The sequence below is a fragment of the Ochotona curzoniae genome, unplaced genomic scaffold (genome assembly GCF_017591425.1).
Source record: "Ochotona curzoniae isolate NIBS_2020 unplaced genomic scaffold, NIBS_Ocur_1.0 contig_883, whole genome shotgun sequence".
NCBI lineage: Eukaryota > Metazoa > Chordata > Mammalia > Lagomorpha > Ochotonidae > Ochotona > Ochotona curzoniae.
Genome location: NW_024466599.1, coordinates 49,003,419 through 49,024,777, shown reverse-complemented (window position 1 = coordinate 49,024,777; position 21,359 = coordinate 49,003,419). Strand labels below are relative to the sequence as shown.

Below are 21,359 nucleotides of genomic sequence, written 5' to 3'. Positions count from 1 at the left end.
TGACCGTTGAGCCATCCTGGGACGGGTAGAAATTCTGAGCATCCTTGAGCATTTTCAAAGTGCTGAACTGCGGGCCCGCTGGTGCTGCATTTTAAAATTACAGGCGTGTGGATGCAGAGGTGCCGCTGCCTCTGGGCCTTGTGTTCGTGCAGTCAGGCTGGCAGAAACGGTCAATCATCTACTGGAAAATAGCAAGTTGTTTTAAAACACACAGTGCCTGAGATAAGGGCCGGGTGGCGGAGGCGTGCTTCTTCCCTGTTATTAGGGAAAGAAGGAAAGTCCAGCATGTTTGAAGCTGAAACTCGGCACGTACTGCATGACCACCTTTGTCTTAATAAAAATAGCGAACAACTGCGTGCTGCGGCATCCCAGGCCAGGCTGAAGGAAAGTGAAGGTCATTTCTAAAATAGAAAAGGATCTGGTTAACTATTACTCGGAGCAGTTGAACATGTTTAAAATGTTTCAGACCTGGGGACATCAGTATGGACTAACTGAGGCCTCCTCTTTGGCTGCCAGCTGTTTGTTTGGGTGTTAGTAGTGATTTAAAAGAAAAGAAGCATGGGCCTCAACTACCTTTCCTCTTCAGCTAGTCTAACCATGTAAGAAACCCAGGGTATGATGAGCAGAAATAAGTAGATGCACTGTCCCAGCCTTTTCAATGGAAGGCAAGACCTGAGAGGTGGGAGGGTTTCCCATGCTGGAGTTCTGTGCTGGAGCTATGTGGCCTGGCAAGGACCCAACTTCTGCTGCATACTGCATGTCTTTGGTTTTTGACCAGGTAATTTCTCCTCCAACTGTGATAATTCATGACAGTGAAGGGAGCACTTTGAATAATTGCAATAGGACAATAGGCATACGCTAGGACTGAAGCAAATAAAGGAGTAATATGGTGACCCCAGTTCTTTCTTCACTTTGTAAAGTAGGCCTGATGATAATACTTACGTTGGGATTAAGAACAGTAAGGTAAAGTGTTTGGAATGTCGTTTCACATAAAGTATTTGTCCAATAGATTTCAACTCCTGAAATTATTACTTAAGATACTTAATTCATATAATAACCACCCACATTAAGTTTAACTTTGTTGTCTTCATAGGAACAGGCTTCAAGAAGTTCAGGGGAAAAACTATAGTATCTGTTCGTTTCAGATTTTTGAGTGAACTTGTGGAAGCCCCCTTGCGTTATTTCCGCAGAGCAGATTTTGTGGTTCATTTTACTGAATGATTAATGTCTGCTAACGCTTCTTTCATCTTTGACACACGCTCACACTTAGCTGCTTGCCTAGTTGGAGCTTCCACACAGATAAAGGCTAAAAGAGTAAGGTCTACTTTTACTTTGCCAGCTCCTTGTGCATCTGGGGCTTCACGATCTAATTAGCCTGTGTGGTTCAGAGAAGGCCGGGCCTGGCATTACGTGGTTACAGCCTGCAGCCATTTGTTTTCTACACGGTAGAATATTCCACTGACTCTGAGATGCAGGAATGGCAAGCTGGTGGAGTGGGTGGGCAGTGAGAAAGCGAGATTTCCTTGCTTCTTCAAAGTTGTTTTCTTTCTCCAGCATAGTGATCTGTAGTGTTGCCAAATTTAGGAAAAACAGAGTATAGAGACAAAAATGTCCAGTTAAATTTGAATTTCAGATAACACATTTTTTAGTGTAAGAATATCTCTCCATGCAAGATTCCTCATGTAAAAAATTCACCTTTTTTTTTTCTGAAATTCAGCTTTAACTCAACATTTGGTATTTATCTGATAGTCCTGTAGAGTCTGTAACGTCTTTAATCTATAAAGAATTTTTACCATACCCTAGTGTAAGCCAAGTTCAAATGAATATAGAGGAAAGTGATCCAGTCCCACTGTGGTGAGTGAACTGTTTAAAAAAAAAACAAAAGCGATCCTGTCCACCCTCTGTTGGGATGGACAGTTGAAAAGATTTTACTGAAATAGCTGGTGCTGAACTGGGAGGAATTCAGGCTGGTTTGCAAAGCAACAGGGATTGTTCTGTCTGGGCCGCATGGGTAGACTTAGGCCCGAACCTTGACCTTGGCCAAGAGTCCTCTGGTTAAATTGACGTCTTGAAGCCCTGAACAGCCCCAGGAGTTCTCAGTTTTATGATTGAGTTCTCTTAGCAGTAATTTGGGGGGAAAGGGGTTTAATTTTGGACCATTCACTTTTCAAAATAGAGGGAAGAATTTTGATTGCATGAAGAGTGACCTTCAGATAACTCTGCCCGTTGAAATCTCTTCTTGGTGTTTGGCCCTCCGTAGTGCTGCTACGTGGAGAACACTGTTGAATGTTTGGTATCAGCTCGAGAACTCCAGCAGCAGTCCACGTGAAGGGCACAGCGTGCCTCTGGGAGGTGCTGATTGGAAGATTAGGGGCTGCAGAAACCTCGGTGCTTATTAGCATTTTTTTTGTACATGCTGGGTATGACTCCTCGGTCCCAGAGAAAAAGCTTCACCAGGTTAATGATACACTTGGTGAAATTCGTAATGGAAAGTGAAGGTTGAAAGAGTGCTTGCTGGAAAGGGGAAGCCAGAGCAAATGGATCCTGGGCCAATACTGATTTTCTAATTGCTGCCGTTTCAAAAGCCTAATGTATGCCATGTCAAGGAACAAGTTTCAGGTGATCTGGGGAAGAAAAATGCACAGTGGTAAGCACTTCCTCTGAGGCTCAGATGGTGTATGAGCTAACCAAGGGAAAAATAGCCAATTAGAGGTGTTTGAAGTACTACATTTGGAGGCGTATTTGGTTGTTAACTGATAGCTTTCCAGAAAAGTGATGATTTGTATCTAAATACTCATGCCAGCTAGGTTTTGGGTGCTGGTGATTATTTGAAAAACGCCTTTCTCTGTTGGCCAATTTGCCCCTTTATGTCCTCATTGCTGCCTGTACTGGCCTATTCCTTTTAGACACCATTTTGCTGTTGATAAACATAAGGTTTGCTGTTGTGTCACATAATTGATTTGCATTACAGATGGCATTTTAACCTAATTAACTTATGTCTTAGTGTTTGCAAGTGTCAGGGTAGATTGGGGTGGATATGTTCATATTTTGGAGCAGTGTTTTTTTTTAAAGGTTTATTTTTACTGAACAGTCAGATATACAGAGAAGAGGAGAGACAGAGGAAGACCTAAGCCGTGGTTCTTAACCTTAGCACCTGTTGGCATCACCCAGGGAGTTTAATATGACACGCATGTGTGAGTTCCACTGTCACAGAATCTGGGGTGCAGAAAGGGCACTGGGTCTTGTGAGGGCTACCCAGCTGATTCTAATACACGCCCCAACGTGCACATTATCCTTGGTCTGCTCTTGAGTTTATGGCTCTTGCTGATGCTGTCCAGTAAAACCAGGAGCTCCCAGGCGGTGGCTATTTTTTAAATTCATGAGACCCGGGTGCTGGGGTGTAGCAAGTAAAGCCGCCGCTTGTGACATTGGCATCCCATATAGACATTGGTTCACATCCCAGCTGCTCCGCTTCTGAACCAGCCCCATAACAGGGATGTGAGAAAGCAGCGGAAAATGGCCCCAGAGCCTGGGGCTCTTGCAGTCATGTGGGCAACCCAGAAGAAGCTCCTGTCTTCCAGCTCTGGCTGATGCGGCCATATGGGGAGTGATGAAAGACCTCTTGCTGTCTCCCCCTCTCTGTAATTCTTCCTTTCAAATAAACTATTAAAAAGCTGCTCAAGTTAAATATCACTAAAAATTTGGTTTGTCTGCCACACTGACCAGTTTCCAATGTTTAGCAGCCGGGTGTGGCTCCTGCATTGGATGGTGTGGCTATGCAGCATTTCTGTTGCAGTGGCAAATTCTGCCTAGGTCAGGGCTGTGTGGAGGGTGTCAGCAGGGCGTGGGAGGAGCTGCAGGCATTTGAGACTCTGTCCCAGGAAGGGCAGACCTGGAGCAGAGCTAACACACAGGCCTTGCCAGTGCACAGTGGCTGCATGCTTTTGCAAGCAGCCTTTTTCTCAATGGTCTTGGCACTAGCAGCCCCAGGGCGGTCAGTGTAGTGGATCTCGCATGGTGTCTTACAACAGGCTGACTGAGGGATTAGCAGGATCCCTAGGAGGCGGGGGTTGAGGGGTGCAGCCTTGTGGTGAGAGATGCCAAGAAAGCCTGGTGAGTCTCAGAGCAGGGTCAAGTCTTAAATGAGAGAGTGCTTAAGAAAGACCCTCCCTGGCTCTGTGCGTCTTCGGGGTTGTCTGCAGCATGCTGGCGGCAGGTGTCTCAAAGTGAGGCAGAGCTTGCTGTGTGGGCTGCTTCCATGTTCTTGGTGGGCAGGAGCACCGAGAGCTGAAGAGAATGGGATCACATCCACATGGTGTCCAAGACCCCAGGAGTAGGTCCTGGAGAAGAGAAGCAGTGGGGAAGAATGAGGTCTGCTCTGGCAGTGGGCTTTCTCGGTGCTTCCCTCTGGACTGACCTGTGCATGCTGCAGTGTGAGTGCCAAGCCACGGGGTGCCGTCCTGGGTTGAGAGGGCTGGTGTGCACCGTCCAGGCTCCCTACCGTGCCTCTTCCTTAGTTCTGTCTTGCTGGACGCCAGCATCTCCTTGGGAGCAGATTTCTGTTGCTGTCCCTGAGCCCCCCACATGGAGCCCCTCCAGCATTCACAGGCGCAGGGAGGGGGTGGGAGCAGCCCTGAATTAGGCACGAAACAGATGCAGGCAGGTGGTCCCAGGGCTGAGTCCCAGCGGCTTCAGGGGGCATGTGGGTCACTTGCCAGAGTTTTTCCTGTTTTGCCATTGTCTGCTGTGAACTCAGGCTGAAGTGTAAGCGCCTGTGGTCACCCTCATTTCCTCGCTTTGTGTTGCTTATCAGGTGTTTCTGTAAGGTTGTAGCCTTTATCTGTTCTGACAGGTGATAACCGCCGGCTGCAGACCAGGGAGCTCCTCAGCCTTCACAGGCCCAGGAAGGAGGTTTGCTTCCTTCCCGCCCAATCTCCTTTAGCCCAGCTTCTGACGCTGCAAAAAGAGCCGTGCTGCCCTCCTCATTGTCACTAATTCTTAGACATTTTGTTTATCGTGCGGATATTGGATAACACCTAGCCCTCTTATTTGCTGGGGTTTCTGTATTCTTTCCCTCAAGCTCTAAGAGTTAGGTAGAAAAATGTTGTCCTAAAGGTAGGAAAATGAAGATTGCTTCCCACCCCCGCCCCAAAGAAATGCTAAGAAGAATTAAGAGCAAGCAAAAGCTGACTCATTAAGGTCTTGTGAGTGGAGAACCATCTAGTAACTGAGGTTGCCACTGGTGCTGTTTCCTCCCGGACTTCTGAGGCCTTTATTAATTTGGATTGTGAAGAGCACATCCGAGTCCTTGAGTGCTTGTATTCTGAAATGGCACATTTCAGTTCTTCACACAGTGTACAGAGACTTCTCCAAAGAAGCAGGCCTGGGAGCTTAACACTGAGGCTGGATGCAATTAAAGCAAAAGGATGAGGCGCTTCTTCAGGTCACAGACGTGTATGTCAGAGCTACCTAAGGGGCTTCAGCAGCATGACGGGTCCTGGGCCTCCTCACGTCCCGGTTCTAGCCACTGGGCCTGGGAATCTGTAGTTTGAGGCCCCGTGCTGATGTTGGTAAGTTTGGGGGACCGTGGCCTCATGTCCTGCCTGCTTGCAGTTGGGGGAGTGTGGGAGGGGGTGGGGACTGGTTGGTTTATAAAAATAGAGGCAGCTAGTAGTAAAGACCAGATCAGGAGCTCTCTGAGGTCCCTGGCACCCTCGGGAATCAGTGGCTCTGTGATCCACCTAGGACTTTTGTGATGTCTGACTCACACTGTAGTCACCTTCCTAAAACCGCCCTTTCTTTTCCCCCCCTTTGGTTTATTTTTCGTTGTTGCAGCCTCTTGAATTGTGACCCTATTTCACCCTCCAGGGTACCATGTATTGTTTCGTTATAAAAGGTGGTGTGTCACAGGTGCAGCGTGGCCACGCTGGCTGGGTGCAGGCCTTGAGGGAGCTCTCTGGGCCGCCTTTCATCAGATTTCGGTGCTGGGCACTGACTCTCAACCCAGTGGCTTCTTTGTGATTTTCCTCTCCTTCTTCACCATTAAAAAAAAATCAGCAAGCCCTATTTTTTTGATATATTTTTGGCTGCAGAATAACTCCAGATGGTATATTTTGTATAGAGAAAATTTTTTTTCACACTTTTTGTGAATCTTCTTGCTTTCAATTTGAATGAAGTTATACGTCTTGTAAAGGATTCATTTTGTAGAGACACTAATATGAATAAATATGCTTGCTTATAATATTTAATTCAAGTGACCATATTAAGAATGCTGCTACCATCAGGGGGTAAAATAACAATCAGATTTTCTATAATTAGAATATGAACAAAAAGGCTTTTAATGCATAAGTTGACATTTAGAAATGAGTGCCAGGAATGAGGTAAAGCACAGTGATGTAATTGAAAGATGATGTAATTGAAAAATGAAAATATGTGACAATACAGATGTAAGCTATTGGTTTTTTAAAACTGTATTTCTGATTTGAGTGCTGCTGTAGCTTCACATATTAAGAACTTTTGCAAACAGTGTGCATGCGGAAATCCCTAATGGAGAGTGTTTTGTAAAATTCCCCTGAGGCTATGTTTGTTTTTTTAATAGAAAATGTCTTTTGTTTAACATTCTTCTCACTGTGGATTTATTAGTTCATTATTAGTTGGGTTTTCTGGATCAAGAAGAGGACCCGTGTGAGCCAAAAATGTTCTTAATCTTACCTCTGTTTCCAGAAGAATAGAAAAACTAGTCAGCATTAACTGTTCATGCTGATCTCTGTTCCCTTTGGCTGGTGTGAAAATGCAGAGCATGGAAAACAAGTTTCTGGAGGTTTCAGTCATGGATCTTTTAATTCAGAAAGTGTGTTGAATGGGTCTTCTCTGATGGTGCTTAACTCTGCTGGGACCAATAAGGAAGCGAGGAAATTTCGACAACTTGGAAACTGATGAAGTGGTCAAGAGAGTTTGTCACTTGGCAAGTTCCGTAGCACCCAAACACAGGGAACCTGTGACAGGGGCTGTGGGATCCTGGTCCTTGTGCAGCCCCAGAGTAGCTGTCTCTGACAGGTGCCAAGGCGCGTGAGGGGACCAGATTTCTAAAGGAGAATGAGGCTGGAGCTGACTCTTACAGAGATATTAGTGTTCCCTGGGGAGATGAAGGTGAGGGGGAGTCTGGGAAAGAACGGCCTGCTCAGAGTCAAGGGGAGGGACGGCAGAGTACTGGCTTGACTGAAGCTGAAGGAGCGTGGGAGTGAGGGGAGCTGAGGCCCAAAGATCTTGCCGGCCTTCAGAGGATATTGTGCCGAGAACATGAAGGGCAGGGACATTGAATGATTGTAGGCAAATGTCTTGTTGGAAGCTCATGTGAGCATCGGCAGAAAGATGGGTTTCCATAGGGCAGGATTTGGAACAGGGCAGCCAGTACGGAGGCTTTGGCCATCATTCAGTCACGACTGGTGACAGACTCACCTTAAGATGCCTTTTTGGATCCGGAAAAAACGTGTTCATCATGAACTTGACAGGAAGTGAAACAGAGTGTCAAGAAGATGTCTGCATTCCCATGCTTATTGCAGCACACTTCACAATCAATCAACCTGAGCTGTCCACTTGTTAAAGAAAACAGGGTGTATGAACACCATGGAATATTAGTCAACCATAAAAAGACTGATATCTTGAAATTTCCAACAAAATGGATGGATATGGAGAGATTTGTGACAAGTGAAATAGGCCAGAGACAGAAAGGCAAGTGCATGTTTTGATTAATAATGTGTGACTCTATATTAGCTGGGATATATATGTATACACAATCACTGAGTTATACCCTGACATGATAATACACTATTCTTTTCTCATTTATGATCTTTAACAAATCCCACATTATGTGATCTTAGTGTATCTACCCCAGCTTAAAAATGTTTACATATGAAATATGGAAAATGCTAAAAAAATTTTTTTAAGATTTATTTATTTGTAAGATAGAACATGGGAGAGATGAAGGGTCTTTCCATCCACTGGTTCCCCACCCACACAGCCACAGCTGTCAGGGCAGGAACCTCTATCTAGATTTCCCATGAGAGCGGCAGGGACCCAAGGATTGGGCCATCTTCTGCCTTCCAGGCAGGAAGCTTGATCAGAAGCAGAGCAGCTGGGGCAGGAACCTGTGTTCCACTGTGGGCTGTCAACCTCACAACTGCAGGTCTTCCAAGCCACAATGATCCCCCCATTAAATTATTAAATCATGTGTGCTCCTGGAATTCATGTTGACTGACAGGAAAATACCCAGATAGCTTACAACTGTTACTTTCTCTTCTTAGGTACCATGGCAGGAAGTTGTACCCATCCATTTGAGGGCAGGAACATGGAGAAAAGGGAAGGGAAGAAAGGGGCAAAGCATTGGGGAAGTGTGAGTGGAGAACCAGAGCTCTCCCATCTGCTAGTCTGCTTCCTGATGTTCACAAGGGCCGAGCCCCAACTCGGAGCTCTAGGCTACTTCCAGGTATTCCGGGTGGGAGTTAGGGACCCAAGCACTTTGTGCTATCACCACTGCCTTCCATAGCCTGCTCTAGCAGGAGTCTGGGAACAAAGGCCCGAGCTGGTTTCAGATCCAGTGTAGGATTTGGGTACCTTGACCACTCATCCAATGCCCACTGTCCATTCTGGTGACTCTCTAGTTAGTGGAAATCTTTTCATTATCAGCTGTATTCTATAATATGAACCGTTATGGTCAACAATGACCAGAAAATGTTGGTCATATTATTTAGGAATAATTTCTTGGGGTGTTCCTGAAGAGTTGCCATGTAAAGTCATATTTTTAAGGATTTGTTATTTTTTCCTGGAAAGTCAGATATACAGAGAGGAAGAGAGACAGAGAAAGATCTTCTGTCTGCTGACTCCTCCCCAGGTGGCCACAACGGCCAGAGCTGAGCTGATCTGAAGTCAAGAGCCAGGAGCTTCTTCTGTATCTCCTACATGGCACAGGGTCCCAAGACTTTGGGTCATCCTCTACTGCCCTCCCAGGCCACAAACACGGAGCTGGAAAGGAAGTGGAGGGGCCGAGACATGAAGAGGTGGCCACATGGGAACCCAGAGCGTGCAAGGAGAGGGCTTTAGCCACTAGCTACCACGCCATGCTACAGAGTCACCTTTTGAACATGACGTTTTAAATGCATGAAAGCCTTGTCCATTAATCCTGTTGAAAATTCTGTGGTTTGAAGGATCATTCTTAAGCAGTTCACTGCTTTTTTCTAAATTGGAGTTTTCCTGTTAGGTTTTGCCTAGAAACCCTTAACGGAAAGGACATTCATCATGACTACCTAGATGTTCCCAAAGAAATGGGGTACTTTGAGAGATTCAAAAAGTATTCTTCTTGGAGGGTATACTGTAATCTAAAAGAAAAACTTGCATACAAAAATGTTTCTGTAATTCTAGAGCTGGTCCTCTGTAACGTTCTGACAGATTCCCCTGCCTTATTTGCTCACACACTTACTCATTCTTTTGCCACATTTTTGTTTGTTTTAACATTTATATTATTTTTATTGGAAACTGAGATATACAGAGTGGAGGAAAGGCAGAGAGGAAGATTGTCTATCCGCTGATTCACTCCCCAAACAGCCGCAACAGCTGGAGATGAGCCGATTCGGAGCCAGGAGCCTCTTTTATGTCTCCCACACAGGTGCAGGGTCGCAAGGCTCTGGGCCGTCCTCAACTACTTTCCCAGGCCACAAGCAGGGAGCTGGATGGGAAGCGGGGCCACTGGGATTAGAACCAGCACTCATATGGGATCCCAGTGCTTGCAAGGGGAGGACTTTAGCTGCTACATAACTGCGCCTGGCCCCACACTTTTCTTATGTCATGAATTGTGTTCCTATTAAATTTTTAGAAGACACTTTTTGGGTAAAGTTTTATTTATTTGGCAGAGTTAAAGACAAAGAGGAAGAGGAGACAGACGGAGAGAGTGAGGGAAGAGAGACAAAGATCATTCTTGTATCTGCTGGTTCACTCCTCAAGTGGCTGCCAGTGCTGGGGTTGGGCCATGCTTTAGCCAGGAGCCAGGAACTTCTTTGGTGGCTCACATATGGATAGCATATGACCAGACACTTGGGCCATTTTCTGCTGCTTTCCCAGGCACGTTAGTAAGGAGCTAGATTGGAAACTGAGCAGTTAGAACTCAAAATGGTGCCCACGGGATGCTGGCATTTCTGCCAGCAGCATTGCTAGCTATGCCACAGTGTTCCTGCATATATGAGGTATACAGTCCCCTGTCACTGGATTTTTTTTTTAATTATTTCACTTCATTTTATGACAGTTTCATAGGCTCTGGGATTCTCCCAGCCCCTCCCCACGCCCTCCCCGCCATCACTGGATATTAAGGTTGTTTGGCTGCTACGTAAAAACTCTGTGATGAGTATCATTACTTTCAAATCTATATCCTGTGGCTTCCTTTCCCTTTGATTCCCAAGAGGGGAATGACCAAATCTAAGAGATTTTATGTAATGCTAGTTCCAAAGAGTAGATCTTCCCTAGACCCTTGTTGTAGGTGTCTGATGCATCATCCTTGGCACTGACTTTCTACCACAGTGGATGGCTTCAGACTTAAGCAGGTGGGTAGCATTCTGTATGGGATTTGATTGTTGTTGCTTAAAAGGTTTGCTTCTGGAGCGGGTGTGTAAATTGTAGTGTTCTCTGTGCTGAGGACACTTGCACCATGTGTCTTACATCTCCAGCAAAGACATTCCCAGGCTGCAGTAGAAATGTAATTGACTACTGAGGGAATTTCCTTTCTTTTTATGTGGAATGAGATTTATTGGCTTGTGTAAAGTAGAGCAGAAAAGTTAATGGAAATAATAAAAGCTGTCACTCTGTTTAGTTCTTTTAGGATATTATACTCAGATTCTTTTAAAACTATATGGCTGGAAAATTAATGTGTAGTTTAATGTCTCTTTAGAATATTGAATATAACATCTATTAGAAATTCAGCCATTTGATGTTTAGATAAACTCAAGAGCATATTTTGGTATTTTTAGTTTTCTTTTTCTGTGTTCTGAGTTATTATATATACAAGGGATATTTTTAAATTTATGGAAAATGCATAAAACTGTTCATAGATTCCACAAAACTGCGTGAATGTCAAACTTGTTCACAAAATAAACATCTTTTAATTCAGTTGTTCCATAGGCTTTTGAGTTAACCCCATATGTCTGATAAACTGCTTTGCTATATTCTAGATTTTTAAAGACTTTTTTTTGTAAAAACTTTTATCCGAAAGGCAGAGTACCAGAGAGAGGAGAGGCAGGTACAGATCTTTTATGCATTTTTCTCTCCCCAAATGGCCACAATAGGCAGAGCCAGGCTGATCCAAAGCTGGGAGCTAGGACTTCTTCCGAGTCTCCTACATGGGTGTGAGGGCCAAGCGCTCAGACTGTCTTCCTTTCCTTTCCCAGGCACGTTAGCAGGGAGCTGGATTAGAAGTGAAGCAACTGGGACTTGAACTGGCACTCAAATTGGAAAGCTGCCCTGGGCAGAGGCTTGGCCTACTATGTCATGGCACTGGCACCTGTGTTCTAGATTTACTTAGGTTAAAGTTGGGGCACAGGACCCGTGGCTGAGTGCTAACAAAGTTGTATTACTAGGCCCAGCATGGTAGCCTGCAGCTAGGTTCCTCACCCTGCAAACACTGGAATCCCATGTGGGTACTAGTTCTAATCCCGGCAGCCCCGCTTCCCATCCAGCTTCCTGCTTGTGGCCTGGGGAAGCAATTGAGGACAGCCCAAAGCCTTGGGACTCTGCTCCTGCGTGGGAGACCCAGAGGAAGCTCTGGTGTCCTGGCTTTGGTTCCGCTCAGCTCTGGCCAATTTGGCCACTTTGGGGGTGAATCAGTGGATAGACGATCTTCTTTGTCTCTCCTCCTCTCTGTATATCTAAATTTCCAATTAAGAAAATATTTAAAATATTCTTAAAAAGCAAGGTGTGTTACTTTTTCTGTCCATAGCTTGTGGTGTGTTTACTGCTGAATAGTCTCCCAAACAGGTGACCCTTTAAATCTTACTTTTAAATTTGGATGATGATAAAGTAGCTAGGCAAGATACAGAATGTTACTGTAACTGGCTCCAGAGTCTTATGTGTGGGTTACTGTCTTTGCTTGGAACACATACAAAGAAAAGTCTTTCTTGAAGACTATGACACAATCACAGTGCCATGTTCTCTCTCATAGCAACACTGTTGAGAATAACTGAACATAAAGACGCTTCAATGGAACCATCCAAATCCTCAGAGGAATGTGGCATCATGTAAAGTGGACAGAGTATATGTTTTATGTAACTAACTAGTGTAGGCATGAATCACTTGGACTTCAGTTGTGAAGGTTGGATTTTAAAAGTCAAAATGATTGTTAACATTATGGAATTACTCATCATCCCTTATAAATGACTTATCTCCCTTCCTTATCCTTTAAAATGACTCATTTCCTTTTAGAAATAAGAAATTTCATTTCACATTTTTGACATAAAATTTGTGCGTATAGGATACCGTGTGATGTTTACAGACATGTATACATAGTGTGATGTCCAACAAGGATAAACAAATTTCAAGAATTTGACATTTATGTATGATGAAAGTATGGGGGTGCCCATATGGGATTCTGGGACCACAGGTGACAGCTTTGTTTTCTATGCCAAAGGATGAGTCCCAGGGTGCTCATTTACTTACGTGGGTTGATGGTTAATGGTTTTCTAGGTGTAAACTTAAGTCAGAACCTACCAAAAAAGATTTAAATGTTATTTATGCATTTATTTGTGAGGCAGAGTTATGAAGGAGAGGAAAGAGAGAGTTATCATCCGTGGTTCATTCCTGACATAGCCGTAGTGGCCAGGAGTCAGGAGCAGCTTCCGGGTCTGCCACATGGGTAACAGGGGTCCAGTACCTGGACTACCCTCTTCTGGTTTCCCAGGCACATTAACAGGGAGCTTGATCAAAAGTGGGACAGCCAGAACTCAAACTGCTGCTTGAATGGGATGCTAACATCTCAGGCGGCTGCCCAACTACCAGCTCCAAAATGTATCAGATTGGATAATTAATAAATTCACAGGTTATTGTATGCCAGTTATACCTCAGTAAAGCAGTTGTTTTTGCTTGCTTGCTTGTTCTATTGGAAAGACAGATATACAGAGAGAAGGAGAGACAGAGAGGAAGATCTTCCATATGCTGGTTCACTCCCCAAGAGTAGCTGTAATGGCTAGAGATGAGCCGATCCAAAGCCAGGAGCCCAGAGCTTTTTCTGGGTCTGCCATGTGGGTGCAGGGTCCCAAAGCATTGGACAAATCCACTACTTTTCCTAGGCTACAAGCAGGGAGCTGAATACAAAGTAGAGCAGCTGGGACAGGAACCAGCACACAAATGGGATCCTAGCATATGCAAGGTGAAGATTTAGCCACTAGGCTATTGTGCCAGACCCAGAAGTTGGTTTTTAAAAAAAGAATGCTCGAAGATATGCCCCTTATCTACTGTCTACTGGCCCCACCCAGGCTGTTTGCCAGCAGCAACAGGGACAGAGGTGGCCTGATGGTCACAGTCTAGGTGTGTGCCATGAGGGCCCTCTGCAGGAGACGAGCTTGCCGAGTGAGGACGCATTTCAGCCAGCAGGCGTGCTCAGTCTGGGAACTACAGGGGTGGGTGTTTCTTTGGCTACAGATGGGGCTGGAAGGAAGGGGAGACTGAGCTGCCTAGCCTGTGGTGTAGAGTTTGGGTTGAAAACCACGAGGCATCAGTGAGGGGGTCGGCAGGGGACAGATGCAGTCTTCTCTGGGTGCTTGCCCATCTCTGGGAAGACGCACAGGAATCTCGGGCTCGGAGTCCAAGGAGCCTTTACAAGGTGCTGCCCATCCCAGGCTTGTCCAAAGAATGTTTCTGTCGGGCAGAACCTTGGTATCCAGGAGGGGTCTGTCTTGCCAAGCAGCTCTGTTCCACCCAAGAAGCTTCACAGCACGTTGGAATCCCACCTGTGCAAATACTTAACGTTCTCATTTCCAAAATAAGATGTTCTGTGCAGAAATGAAAAAAAAATGCAGTTTTGAAAAATAAGAAAAATTGCCTTTAATTCACTACCCAGTGCCAACTGCCTTTAACCTTTTGGTGTATTTAGATGTTTTGCTTTGTTTGCTAACAAAAATAGTCATTGCGATTATATTTTGTTGCCTTCCATTTTATCTGAGCATCATCTCATGTTTTATGTAATGATATAAAATAAAAAATGCATGTGAGTGTGCATATTGTATGTGTCATGATTTATTTAATCAAACTTCTTTGGGAATATTTCTTTTGTCTTAAAATTTCTTTAGAAAAATCCAGGGGAAATGATCATTTATTTTATTGAAGGAAGAAAATAACCAGTTATTTAGCATTTTAATAAAAGATAGGGTTTCTTAAGTTTGTTTTACAGAAAGCTAGACTTGGCCTAGAAGACGTTTTAACTGAGAGAGGGAGGTGCCCTTCTTGAATTTCACATGGGCGCACACTGGTTCTTTGTTAGCCGGTGATAATGATTTCATCTGTGCTCATCACAAAAGCAGGCCCGAGTGTGAACTCTACTTATTCCCCAAAATAAAATTCTTCCCCATATTGGAAATGTGTTAAAATGTATAATATAGGTAATAGCAAGCATCTGTGAATTTTCTTTTCTACCATAAAGTTAGAAGTATTTTACAGGCATTAATTTACTAATCATCCAGATAATCCATGACATGGAGGTTTAGTTAGTACTCCTGTTTTACAAATAAGTAAGCTGAAATTACAGGGAGCTGGTAACTTACCCAAATACATGATTAATGGATCATATGGGAACATAAGTTGTAAACAGGTCAGAATAAACGATGTATCACTTTAGAGACCTGCGATGACCCTGAATGTGCTAATACTTGGTGTTGTTGATCCAGGCGGAGGGAAATAGGCTCTCTAATACAGTGCTGGTGGGAAGGTCCATTTCTTTCTTTTTTTTTTTTAAAGATTTATTAATTTTTTATTGCAAAGTCAGATATACAGAGAGGAGGAGAGACAAAGAGGAAGATCTTTCATCCAATGATTCACTCCCCAAGTGAGCGCAACGGCAGGTGATGCACAGATCTGAAGCCAGGAGCCAGGAACTTCTTCCAGGTCTCCCATGCGGGTGCAGGGTCCCAAGGCTTTGGGCCGTTCTTGACTGCTTTCCCAGGCCACAAGCAGGGAGCTGGATGGGAAGTGGAGCTGCCAGGATCCCGGTGCGTTCAAGGAGAGGACTTTAGCCGCTAGGCCAATGTGCTGGGCCCCAGGAAGGTCCATTTCTATAGGATAATAAATTTCCTTCTAAAAATTTTATCCCAAGAAAATAATTACCTGAGGTTATAATAATATCACCATGCTCACAGGAGTATCGTTGAGAGCGGTGAATAGGAGCATCTGCCGGGACTGGCTTCCATAGGGTATGGTACATCTGTGTGACAGAATGCTGTGCAGCTAGTAAAAACAATGATTTGAGCGTATGGTTTTGGAAATGGTTATTCAGGCGATACTAAAGGTGGATTAACATATGTTGTGGACCATGAAGATTTTGTATCCATGCATGTTCTGTGCTTTTGGCTCTTGGTGCTGGGCCTCCACCGGAAAACCAGCACACTTGGCTTCCTACCTTGTCACTACAGTGCCTAGAAAGTTGTCATCTGTTGACCCATGGGATGTATGTCTATGTCATGAACTCTAGAATTCCATCAAGAGGCTCTCTAAAACTGAGCAGGGTAGAAAATGCCTGCCTTGTAATAACTTATTGACTTCATTTAACAAATGCAGACATGGAAATTGACAATAGGAAAGCCAGGCCCCCGCTAGGACTGTGAATTAATCTGTCTACACCCCCACCCACAGTGTCTGCTTGAGCGCCTTCCTTCTTCCTTTGAGACTCACTCCATCCAATAAGTTTTTTTCTCTTTCACCTCTTTATTAACCTACGCTTCAATGGTAGGAGTTGCTTTCCTTTTTGCTAAGATGTGTGTGTCCTTGGTCCCATTTCCTCTCAAGCCCTTAATAGTGGGAGATCATCTGGACTCAGAAGTTACAGTGACTGATGACTTGATGTATTGCCCTGATACAATACATAAAGCTGATTGAACTTTAGCCATTGCCTTTTTTCTCAAAGATATTGCTAACTTGTTTGGGAATCACAGGTGTTAGAACCCCCTAACCTTCAACCCCCAACAGCAGCTTCTAGAACTCCAAGGATGCCTTGATAGCACCTAAAAAACTCTTTTCCTTGTGTTACAGAAAGAACATTGTGTTGGTGTGTGCTTCCTGCATTTTGTAAAATATCTGCAAATATTTTGAGAACTGGATTTTGGGCAGGGCTACCCTCTGGCTGAACTCTGCTATGAAATCCATAAATACAGGATTTGGACTCTGCACAGCAGGACAGGTGTAAGCATACACCAGTGACCTAACAGCCGGAGACCATTTCTGTGAACATCCTGCCAGGGGAAGAATAGAAAATAACAAAGGAAAAAAACCAAACTTTGTAGTTGGCATTCCCATCATTGCTACACAGTTTGTCAAGGACCTAGCTGTTGTCAACTGATTTTCCTTTACTTTCCTGCCTAAGGAAATCAAGAGTTAAGTACCATCTGAAAAACCCACTGGGTTTTGTTTTTCTAGGGTGGGGGTATGGCCTGGAGAGATGACTTCAGGGCTTAGAGCCAGAACCAAGCAGCAGCAAGCGGGCAGCTGAGACCCCAGGCCAGCACTGACGTAGGGGCTTTTAGTGATGAGGGAGATATTCTGCATCCCTGCTGTCTTCCGTGGCCACTGTAAATAACATGTGGCTTCTAAGCACACGTGGCTGATTTAAATTGTATTCATTGAAAGGAAATTTAAACAGCCACATGTGGGTCCCAAGAATCCTACGGGATGATACAGGACAATCTGGAAATCTCCAGACCAGTTGGGTTCTAATCCCAGCTCCGTCTGCCCTTCACCTCTTTGACCTTGCTTGGAAGGAGTTCCTTAAGTACTCCTAGCCACCTGTAAAGATAAAAATAGGTTTAAAAAAAAAAAAAGCAAAACTTTATTTGAAGGGTTAAATGAACTAATGTTTGTAAAGGGGTTAGACTTGGCACGTTGTAAGAGTTATCCTGTTGAGTCATAAATGTGCGTACATTCATAAAAGGAGACATTAGACTGAGGTAGGTCCACACTGTGTTTTCTTTCAGGAAAGTTCCCATGCACTTTTTTAGAAGACCCCTTAAGCCATGGGAAGGCAGAAGGCACTTATCCAGGAGATTCTCTGGAGCCCTTACTTTTGCCAAGTGCAGTGTCAGGTGCTCAGGTTGTGTGCATTCGTGCGTCAAGACTTGAATCATCCAAGTGAAAGGGAAATGGTCTGATTGTGTTTTCTCTCCTGATGGCTGCGGAAATGTGGAACCAAAAGGAGCTTAGGAAGCGTGTGGGGCTGGGCGCAGAAGCCCAGAGAGACCTGGTGGCTGCCCCTACTCAGCCAGCTGTGGCCATGGCCCTCTTCTCCAGGCTGTTGGCTCACTGTAGCACCTTTTCCTTTGTACATGTTGAGTGCAGGTGTGTCCTGAGGTGGGCGCTGCTCCCTCCAGAAGCCTTGGTCTAGAGTCACCATTGGTAATCTTCTGGATGGGTCTGCTCTTTGATTATCCAATAATGATGATGGTGCATTGCCCATTTGACTCCTCTATATATAGCATAGTGGTAATATTAAATAGTAGTTTTTGGGTTTGTTTTCATTTTTACAGTTGTAACTTGTGGTTGGGCCCTCCATTTGTGTGTGTGTGTGTGTGTGTGTGTGTGTGTGTGGTTTGTTTAACTTGACTAGTTCGTGAGAGTGGAAAGTCCGTGCCTTCACTTTGTATAAACCTTACCCAAGTGTTAGTGCAGGCCCCAGCATTCCTAAGAACTGCAAAGAGAGGCTTTGTAACTGTCACTGATTTGGTGAGAAGTGAGCGTAATGAAGGCAGGTGACTGGATGTTTGCCTGTGGATTTGCTTTCAGCACTGCTAAAAAAGCAGAGTCGGAGGGCGGCAGGACCAGCCAGTTGGCCTTCCCTGTGAAAGATGTTAAAATGTCGGCCCAGGCACTGCCATAAGAAAAATTGTTTCACAATGAAGTTGATAAATGGTGTCTTTAAAACGTGACATTTGTAGTTATCTAATTAAACCAATAAGGGATCCAGGTAAAATGCGTGGAAGGCATTTTCTGGCCGGCAGGATTGCAGAGCGCCTCACATCTGCACACGATTACGGGGCTCCCAGTCTTTCTCCACGTCCTTCTTTACTTTAGCCACAGTTCTCACCATGAACTAATAGTCCATAATAATACGACCCTGGACGGCAGCCAGCCCAGGGTTTTGGCTAACTTCTGCTGTGTTTGTGAGAGTTGAAAAGCAATGCAGCTGTTAGACTGGGCACTTTGCAACGGAGGATATGTTTTCCAGATGAAAGTGCAACAGTAATTGAAGTGTAATCAGTATTTTTGGCATATTGCTATTATAATTCTTTTCACTTTTTGTTATGTTAATTGTTCATTTCTAAGGATTTGTTTTTGTGTTTTTCTGTAGTCTTTTATCTGCTAACACTCAGGGAATGAACAAATGTTACAGGCCATTTTTCATTAAAAAAAAAAGCAGCGGAAAATAATCATTTTTGTTAACTGAAGGCAGATTCTAAATAACTACAAAATGCATGTTTATGATATCCGAATGTTGGGAGACTCCTGTTTGTGGCCGGGGGATAGTATGTAAATCTGAAATAGGGTGTCCAAATTCTGGAGCTGTCTGGAAGCTTCGTTTCAGCAGGCCTCAGCACTCAGCGTGCTCCAGGAGTTCTCAGAGCCGGGCTGCTGGAGATGTCAGTTTCTTTGAGTGACTTGTTCAGCTCAGCAAGGAACTAACCTTTTCATCCGCCTCCACCAGGCAAAAGCAGGCTGTGAGGTGTGTACAGATGGTATCGCTGGCGATCCAGACTTACGGAGCCCTAGCCTTTGGTCGTGCTCGTGCAGATCCCGCAGCTCCTGCACACCAGAGCCAGCCTGATGCAGACACTGGCCCTTCAGGCGGTGGTGACATGGGGCCAGGGTGGGGGACCCCCGTGCCGGTCCACTCTTCCCTCCTTATTCCACCAAACGGAAGCTGTGAGTGGCTAAGTGTTTTGTTTCCAGGTCTCCCCTAGCATGGCTTCTGTAAAGAATGGAGTCACTTATTCTAGATCTCTGGCCGGCCTCTCCACCAACTGAGGCTGTGTGGACAGTCGGGCTGGGTAGCTGTACAGGGGAGGACGCCCCCCGAGATCCCAGGGATGGGGCACAGACTGCTGCTCTCCCCGCCCCTCCCTTCCCCCCCAGGAGCAGCAATAGGTATACTGCTGAGGGTTTCCCATCCCCATCCTCTCCCCTCCTTCTCCGAAACAAATAGGTTTGTAATTAAGCAAATGACATGGTACGTTCCAAACCTGGTGCTGTTGACAAGGGAGCATCTTCAGCAGCTGGAGGCCTCTACCTGACTGTTGGAGAAATCTCTTCTGTTCCTTTTAGGGCACAGTACACATTATCTAGGTGCTATGTGTCATATCACTGATAGATTCATTAGGGCTAAGTTACACTAATTTACGCTAACCTGGCTAGACAGCCTAGTATGGGTCTGTGGAATCCAGAATGAAGAGCTGGCTTGTGCAGACCCTGGAGTGGCTCTATCACTCTGTCACAACCCCTTGCACTCTGGAGACTCTGCCATGGTTTTGGGGCCTGCTCAGTTTCTGCGTGTGGTGGGTCAGGTTGACAGAAAGCATGGAGCCCCTTGCTGGCTGGGAGTCTCCAGTAAGAGAAGATCATGAAGGGGTGGGGCCTGGAAGTTACAAGAAATAGAAACCAAAACTGGAATGGGAAACAAGCCGAGTGCAGGGAGACTTTCTTGAAAAAGTGTGATCATGGCACAGCCATGTGGTCTAAAGTTTAAGATGCCAGTTAAAATGTTGTGCCACTTATCACAAGGCCCAGGTTCAAGTTCTGGTTCCGTCTTCCGAGTCCAGCTTCCAGCTTCCTTCTAATGCATGCCTGTTAGGCAAGCAGTGATGGCTCAAGTACTTGGCCTCCTGCCACCCACAGTGGAGATTTGAGTTGAGCTCTGGCTTCAGCCTGGCGCAGGCTTCACAGTCACAGCTGTGTGGGGAGCTGTATGTTTCTAGCTCTCTCTCAAAAAAAAAGTTGCATCGCATGCTTGGCCATTATTTACAACTCCCTGAAATGTTGTGTTACTGGTGATTATTAGCATATTTTGGACTGTTTGATAGAAATACATTTGCATTGTTAAGCAAGACTGAATTAAAGGGCTTTGGTTTGTTTTCAGACCTGTCCTCTATTTTCTTGTGATAGATCAAGCATCTGTCTTCCAAAGTTAAACTCAGCAAGAATAAGTGTGTATTTTCCTTTTCAGAATGTTAGTCAAAGAATTTACATATCCCTTCTCCAAAACACTCCGCTGCTTCTGAAAGGATACCTCTCCCCACTGTGACGGGGAAGGGAGCAGTGGAGGGGCAGTGTGAGGCTGGCCAGGAGGGAAGGGGTGGGTCCAGGGGAGGCTGCTGGTGACAGTTTGTTAGTTTTGTCAGGAGCGCCCCACAGGAACTAAGGAATGTCGCTCTGCATAGGCAGCTGGCATCACTTTAGGGCTGTAGGACTGGCCAGGCTGTCTGAGGAGGGGTCTTGCTCTACCTGCCTACCCCAGCCCTACCCCCTCCGGGAGGGTTTGTTTTACATCACAGAGGGCTGCTCCTTACAGAGCTGTCTATTTCTGGCAAGGCAGGCACAGCTGCAATGAAAGATACCTCCTGCTATTTAGAGGAAGAGAAATAAATATTCACTTCTGGGAATACATTTTGAGGCCAGGCTGTGTGTGCCTGGGTGACGGCTGCCTGTCTGCTTCTCCCGCAGGGTCCTGTATCTAGAGAAAAATTAGCGGACGTGCTCAGAAGTCATGCAGAGATGCGTTAATGAAAAATCTCAGGGAAAAATCCAGGACAAACCCCAGCTTTGCTCGGGTTTTGTTTTCCTTTTTGGAATGCACACAGGGGCATAGGATTCAGGGTGAAGTCGAGGGGAGCTGGTTGGCAGGAACACCGTGAGGCCTGGTGACCTACAGAGGGTCCTGGGGTGTGTGTGGGGGGGCAGCTATGGGATGGACTTGTCCCCTCCTTAGATGGCAAGGGACAGCTGTGCACTCATCAGAAATCAGCCCGCTCACCTCAGACTGTGCTGGCTGCTGCTGCGGCCTTATTTCCTCTGTGGTCAGGAGGGAAGAAGAGGGGAGCTAGTGTTCCCTGCCTGTAGAGCTGGCATCTTCCCTG

The 21,359-nt window shown here is 45.3% G+C and overlaps 1 protein-coding gene across 1 annotated transcript in view; it reads left to right on the top strand.

Moving 5' to 3' along the window:
* SPTBN1 (spectrin beta, non-erythrocytic 1) overlaps positions 1-21,359 on the top strand; it is a 185,345-nt gene that overhangs the window by 21,999 nt on the left and 141,987 nt on the right. The gene's annotated exons all lie outside the window — the stretch shown is intronic.